Raw genomic sequence first — 8,360 nt, forward strand, 5'->3', positions numbered from 1 at the left:
AAAAAAAAAAAAAAAAAAACCTCTGAGACATAGGAATTAGTAGCAGTGTCTACATACTAGGGAAAAGAATGGACAGCCTGGAGCAGGGATTGGGGGAAGATTTTCACTCTATGTTCCTTCCATTTTATTTTATTTAATATGCAAAATAATAAACACAAAAAATAAATACAGCTTTCAATGAAAAAGTTAAACCTTCTTCCACATATATTAGGAGTACGAGGTAGAGCACATGGTTAACGACTTCGGCTGCTAACCAAATAGTTGGAGATTAGAGTCCACCCAGAGGCACCTCAGAAGAAAGGCTTGGGGATCTACTCCTAAAAACTCAGCCACTGGGCACCCTATGGAGTACAGTTCTCCTCAGACATACATGGGGTCACTATGAGTCAGAGTTGACTCGAAAGCAACTGGTTGTTTTTGGTTTGGTTTATTTTTCAATATTTTAGACCATTGGATGCCAAAATAAGATTGTGAGGAAAGCATCTGCCAGTAAGAGAAACTGAAACTCAGAAGGGCTGGTTTGGGGGTGGACACATACATCTGGTCAATAGGAAAACCAGGTCAGGCAGCCACCCTGTCCTTCCATTCAGTTCACAAGCATTGTCTATCCGGCTCAGTGCCCAGCCAGTGCTGGTAGACAGTGGGCCCAGTAAATAAGATATCATCCCATTCTCACAAAGACAGCAGGGTCTAGATGAGAGGGCCTTGGTGAAGTCAACTTGCCTCTTCTAATAAATAAAAAGCAAAAACCAACCAACCTCAGCTCTTCCAAGGTAGGGAAGGGAGTTGGGCCAGGGCATGTGGACACGTCACCTTGAATTTCACTTTTTTTGAGGGGAGGGACTCAGGAGGGAGTCTTGCCTCAGTTTCCACTGCCACCCAGAGAAACCACTTCCCCTTTAGTGCTCCAACCCCCAAATGAGCCCTTGATCTCCCTTGACACAATCAAGACAGACAGTGATGATCCAGAAAGCGTTACTGAGGAAAACAACAGGGAAGCTGAAACCAAGGAATGCAGTTCTGCTGCCATGGGTTTGTTTCCAGGCCTATCCTATCACATACCTCTGACAGCAACTTGACAACTTCTTGGCTGCCGGCCTGGCATCCATCCTTGCTTCCTTGTGACCCAAAGGTTTCCTAGTGGAAGCACCAACTCCACACCCACACTCAGGATCTGCCCTGAACTTGATTGATTCCTTCAAGGTCCAGACCAGTACATCCTGACTCTTGCTCCACAGTTGAGTTTCCAGGCCTCATTGCCAGGAAGGAGACACTGGTGGTGAGTTTGCACCCAAACACATTGGTGACCAGGCACAAATTAACAGAAGTTACCCATGCACAGTATTAGAGGGAATGAGGTCATCCACTCCCACATTACACTGCATCTGAGTTTGTCATTTATAAGACATGTGTGGACATTGGGCTCTGGGAACAAGGGTGGATAAGAAAAGGAGAAGAGTTTCCATACAAGTTTTGAGCATGCCAGCATATCTTATTCTGGATCCTGACCTGGCATGCAAGGTCACTAAGATGAATGGCAGTGCTCCTGAATCTGTTAGGAGAGACGTATGAAAACAATATGGGCAAAGAGCATGATACATACAAAAGAAAAAAGAGGGACAATGACCATTGGGGCTGTCAGGACAGCTTCTAGGAGGCCCAGGCTGACACACTAGTGTTAGATCAGTGAGACAGAACCTTCTAGACAAAAGAAATAATTTTCCTTCTGTTGCATTTGTTTAAGATTAGGTCTGCACCACATATGCAACTGAGTAGATTCTAAAGCAGCACTCACTACCCAACAGAATTTTCTGCAATGATGGAAATGTACTAAAATCTGTACTGTACAGTACAATAGCCACTAGCTGCATGTGGCTATTGAGCACTTGAAATGTGGCTAGTGCAACTAAGGAGTTGAATGTTTAAATTTTTTTTTAATTTTAATTCATTTTAATTCAATCACATGTGGCTAGTGGCTACCATGTTAGACAGTGCAATCCTAAAGTTTCTAGAAGAATGAAGGTGAGGAAAGTTCCTGGTACACAGTAGTGACTCACTGGCTTTGTCATGAGGGGATGATATTTCTGAGGTTGAGGCTGACAAGGAAAAGGCTGGTCAAAGGGAGAACTCTAGCACTGGTGAACTAGACATCAAATCAATGTCAAGGTCAAGCTGATCCCATCCAACCAGGCCAGACATAGGTTGTTTTCTATCCCCGAAGCTCAGGACACTTGTGCCTCCTGAAATCATCACTCAGCTGAGTTTGGGGTGGCCTGAGTTGTCTTTGTTTGGGGCTGTTTGTTTTGAGTGGTATCATTATTTTATTTTTAAATTACCTATAATGCACCCTTTAAAAATTCCCTAATTACAGATAGGATAAATACATAATTGTAGACTTTTAAAAAGCACATATTATTTACTCAATGCTCCATAATTACGGTCTTTCCCATGAAATGTATTATTTCCTGCATGGTCCGTAATCGCTCCTTTGAAGCCGCCTGGGGAAGGCCGAGTTGTTCCTGAGACGCAGTGCGCAGGTCACTGGTCTCAGCCCATCAGGTAGCATATGAGCCACCACTGCTGGCTGTCAATGTCCAGCAGGCACTCACTCACAGCCAGCGCTGGGCCTGGTTATTATACAGACGTATACTGCCACTTTGGGCACTCATTGAAGGTGGAGTTTGAAGACAAGGTTTGGGTTTGAGGATAGCGATCTCCTATTTCTTTCTTGATTCTTCTGATGACAAGCAGAATGGCTTAGCTGTTGTAAGCTTACATTTAGGGTTGGCCTGTCTGATTAGTATTTCAGCACCATCACTTACTAACTCTGCAACCTTAGACAAGGGTTTTAACCAGTTGCTGTGGAGTTAATTCAATTCAAGGCAACCTCATGTGTGTCAGAATAAAAACTCCATAGGGTTTTTGTCTTGTTCTGTTTTTGCAGGAATCTGTATGTAGCAGTATTTACCTTTGCTGTCTTTAACTATTGTGTTCCTCCCAGCATCTTTCATAGAGTTTTTAAAGGCTGACTTTTCAGAAGTGGATCATCAGGCCTTTCTTCCAAGGCACCTCTGGATGGACTTGAACCTCCAATCTTACAGTTAGCAGCTGAGCACATTAATTATTTGCAACACACAAGGACTCCAAGACAAAGATCTTAATGTGGGTTATACTGAAAGCAGCCCCTGAGCCAAGATTTGGGTGAGGTGATCCTAAGAAGTCCAGGTGAGGGAGTGGATAAGGGAGGCAGGAAAGAGAAGAAAGTTGAACAAATGTTTGATCATGAGCAGGTTACCACTGTGAGCACCTGAAGAGACGGGGTAGAACCAATGAATATATATATATATATATGTTTGAGGGAGTCTTTCTTTACATAGTGTGTGTGTGTGTGTATATATATATATATACACACACACACACACATACTGTAAATAGATCCATGAATGTAGTAGAGCATACAAGGGACTAAGTAATGAAAACTTCTTAGCCATAACTAAACACCTTGAGAAAATCAGTCGCTGGGCATGGAGGCTCAGGACTAGTCTCAGGGGACACTAAGGTCAACTGGCATAATATAGTTCACAAAGACAACGTTCTACATCCTACTTGGTGAGTAGTGACTGGGGTCTTAAAAGCTTGTAGTGGCCATCTAAGGTGCAACTATTGGTCTCTCTCCATCTGCAGCAAAGAAGATTGAAGAAAATCAAAGCACAGGAAACAGTTAGTCCAAAGGACAAAGGACCACATGAACCTCAGCCTCCATGACCCTGACACCAGAAGAATAGAGGGTGCCCAGCTACCACTGCAGACTGCTCTGAAAGGGATGACAATACGAGGTCCCAGGTAGACTAGAGAAAAATGTGGAACAAAGCTCAAAATCATAAAAAAAAAAAAAAGACTAGGCTTACTGACATGATAGAGATCAGTGGAACCCCCAAGACTGCAGTCCTTAGACACCATTCATGCTAAGAACTGAACTTAACCTCCATAACTCACCTGCTAGGTGACAAGAATAGACAAGTCTATAAAGTGAATAGTATTTCCAGGAGGGAATGCACTCATTAGAACAATCAAGCATATGAGATCAAGAGGACAGCATTTGCCCAGGAATAGAGCTAGGAAGGCAACAGAGGATGGGAAGGAAGGACAAAGAGAAGGGTTAGGCACAGAGAGGAAGTAGGAAGAATGCTGTCACGGTGTGGGGATTGCAGTGAATGTCACAAAACAGAATGTATATGGATTGCTGAAAACAATTTTCCCTGTAAACCTTCATCCAAATTTTACAATTTATATATATATATATATATATATATATATATATATATATATATAAAGTGCACAGCACAACCTGGAATAATCTCTGAGGAAGCTATCCCTTCTCCCCTCCCAAGTGATTATCTTAGGCTTTTTACCCATTTCTAGCCAATGACATGCCAAAACAGTTTTTTTGGGGAAAGGTTTCCTCTCTCCAAAAGAAAAAGAGAGATTCTCTCCTGACTTTGGACAGTGGAGGATGCTTCGTGAGTGAAGAATAATGTTTGGTGCAGCTGTAGCACAAGGGCACCTGAAGACAAGGTCAAACATGATAGTGGCAGAGAAAAACATAGGGAATAGTCCAGTGCCTTGATTAAATCACTGAGCCCCTACATTAACCAGGCCCCAAACCACCCTAGCTCTGGTTCAAATAACAGCCAATGCTACTATAGCACTTGCCACATGCCAGGCACTAGTCTAAGTACTTTACCCATTTGTTAACCCATTTAATCCTCACTAAAGCCAGTGAGAAAGGTACTGTTGATAGCCCCAATTAAAGCTGGGAAAACTGATGCCAAGAAAGGTTAAGTAACTGGCCTATGGTCATATAGCCAATAATTATTCTATCTTCACTGCCTTTGAGGTCTGAACTTTTTCTTAACCACTAGATTCTACAACCACTCTACTGTTCTTATAATAGGCAAAAATAAATCTCTTTATCCTTTAAGCCATTTTGAGTTGATTCTTCTGAATGGATTTGGGTGCCAAGTATCCTAGTTGATTCCTCTCACTGAGATGAACATGAGCAGGAAAAAGAAAAAAAATATATATATAAATAAAAAGAAGAAACTTAAAAGAGGCTTTTACCTCACACCATATACTTCACATGTTATACATACTAAAGTGAACTAAAGAGTTAAATGTAAGCACTACAACTATAAAAGTTTTTGAAGGGAAAAAAAAAAACTCACTGCCATCAAGTGGGATCCGACTCATAGCAACCCCTCCTCAGGTTTCCAAGGCAGTATCTCCATGGAAGTAGATTGCCTAGTCTTCCTTCCATGGTGTTGCTGGTGGGTTTGAACCGCCAATCTTCTGGTTAGCAGTCAAATGCCTTAGGCACAATGCCACCCATAGGTGTAAATATTCATGGCCTTGGATTTCGCTAAGGATGCTGACATATGTGACACCAAAAACACGAGCAACAAAAGAAAAAAATAGATAATAAGATGTGTTGAATTTCCTCAAAATTGAAAACTTTTGCTTCCATCAAGAAAGTGAAAAGACAATTCACAGAATGGAAAAAATGTTTGCAAATCATGTCTCTAATAGGGATGTGATAGTTTGGGTGGCACAAACATTTAAGCACTCAACCACTAGACAAAAGATTTTCAGAACTCACCCAAAGGTGCCTCAGAAGACAGGACTGGCAATGTGCTTCTGAAAGGTCACAACCTTGAAAATCCTGTGGAGCAGTTCTACTCTGCACACATCAGGTCATCCTGAATTGGAATTGACTCGACGGCAACTAACAACATCATCTAGAATATATAAAGAGCTGTTACAACTCAATAATAAAAAGACAAATGACCCAATTTAAAAATGGGCAAAGGATCGAAACAGACATTTCTACAAGGAATGACCAATAAATACATAAAGAGTTGTTCGATGTCATTAGTTATCAGGGAAATGCAAATCAAAACCACAATGAGATAGCACATTATATCTATTGGATGGCTAGAATAAAAAAGTCAGATAGTAATAAATGCTGAAGAGGCTGTGTAAGAATTAGAACTCTCGTGGACTGCTGGAGGGAATGTAAAATGGTATAGTCACTTTGGAAAATAGTCTGACAGTTTTCCAAATGATTAAACATAGAGTTACCATGTGACCCAGTAATCCCTCTCTTAAGAATATGCCAAAGAGAAATGAAAACATTTATCCACATAAACCTGTATATGAATGTTTATAGCAACATTGTTCATAATGTGCAAAAGATAGAAACAACCCAAATGTCCACTGAATAATGAACAGATAAACCAAATACATATCCACACAATAAACTATTATTTGTTCACAAAAAGAAATTAAATACTGATAGATGCTACAACATGGATGAATCATGAAAACATTATGCTGAGTGAAAGATGCCAATCACAAAAGTTTCCATATTGTATGATTCCACTCATATGAAATGTGCAGAATAGGGAAATCTATATAGACAGGAAAGAGATGAATGGTTGCTTAAGGTTGGGGGGTGGGAATCAGGAGGTAAGAGGGTGATAGATAAAGGGTACAGGGTTTCTTATCAAGGAGATGAAATGTTCTAAAATTAACTGTGTGATGGTCACACGTATCTGTGAATATACTAGAAACTACATTACATGGGTGAATTGTATGGTAGTGAAGTACATTTCCATAAAGATGTTCTGTTTTATTTTTCAAAAATGAAAGGGACCTGGGTATGTCTTAGATGTTCATTAAGAAAGTAGTTCCTGGGAGCTCATGTGTACCACCCCCTACTGGGAGGATCCTTCCCTTGGAAGGAAAGGTCTTAAAGTGATAAAATGAGTGACAAATTACTACTATCGCTATTAGGCCAGCTTTACTGTGAGCCAAAACACAGGCTCAGTACTCAGGTAAATCATCTCTTTAATCCTCAAAATGATTCTGCAAAGCAGGTGCTATCACCCCTCGTTTACAAATTAGAAGGTCATAATAACACTATCGAACGTATGTTGGACATGGAAAGTGAGTAAGGAAGACTGCAGAAGAGTTGATGCCTTTGAATTATGGTGTTGGCGAAGAATACTGAAAATACCATGGACTGCCAGAATGAACTAATCTGTCCTGGAGAAAGTGCAGCCAGAATGTTTCTTAGAAACAAGAATAGCCAGACTTCATCTCACCTACTTTGGTCATATTATTAAAAGGGACCATTCCCTGGAGAAGGCTATCATGTTTGGTAAAGTAGGTGATCAGTGAAAAAGGGGAGGACCTCAACAAGATGAATTGACACAGTGGCTGCGACATTGGGCTAAAGTTCAGCAAGGATTGTGAGGATGGCAAAAAACTGGGCAGTGTTTCACTTTGTTGGACACAGAGTCGCTGTAAGTCAGTGTTGACTTGATGGAACCTAACAAGAGCAACACGTATTGGGAAGGTGCAACTGGTTAACACACTGGGCTGCTAACCAAAAATATTGGAGGTTCAAGTCCACACAGAGGCTCCTCTAGGAGCTTTCTTCTAAGACTTTTCTTCTAGACCTTTATTCTAAGAAAAGTCTGGTGATCTACCTAAAAAAAATCATCACTGAAAACCTTAGGACCACAATTCTACTCTGACACACATGGGGTTGTCATGAGTCAGAATCCACTTAATGGAAACAGGTCTTGGTATTATCATGTATTAAACTCATACTGCATGCCAGCCACTGGGCTGAGCCTTTCCATGCTTTTTCTAACTTAATCTTCAAAATAATCCAATACAGTTACCACAGTTTTACAAATGAGGAAACCAAGGCTCAGAGAAGCTAAGTGTCATGTTCAAAGTCATTTAGATGCTAGAGAGAGCCAGGATCCAAACTCAATCTCCCTGACTCCCAGGTAGGGTGAGAGTGTACAAGAGGAAAAAAAGGCACACTCAGAGAGTCAGACAAAACCAACCAAAAAATGATTAGGGGTATTCAGCTAGCAGGGATTCAAGTGGGCCTGAGTCCAAACTGATGGCCACCAATCTCATGGAGAAAGGAAAACCTGATATTAACAGGAGTAGTCAGTGATGTAGAGATACCACTTGAAAACCCAAGGAGGGGTCATTATGAGTCAAAATAGACTCCACGGCAGTGAACAGTGATGAGTCAGTGATGCGAGGGGCTATCTACTAGAGGGCTGAGCTAGCTCCCTGTCACCAGAAATGTTCAAACATAGTCCATAGCAAGAAAGTCTCCAAAATCCTGTCCAAACAATCTCAGGGATTTCTGTATTCTGTAGAATTATGTAGCCCCAGGTCCAGACTGAAATTGACCAAACATGCAATCAGGATGTGTTAATTATCACTGGTGACTGGAATGCAAAAGTTGGAAACAAAGAAGAATCACCAGTAGT

This window comes from Orycteropus afer, unplaced genomic scaffold (assembly GCF_000298275.1).
Source record: "Orycteropus afer afer isolate SDZICR_OR568_19922 unplaced genomic scaffold, OryAfe1.0 scaffold00052, whole genome shotgun sequence".
NCBI classification, from domain to species: domain Eukaryota; kingdom Metazoa; phylum Chordata; class Mammalia; order Tubulidentata; family Orycteropodidae; genus Orycteropus; species Orycteropus afer.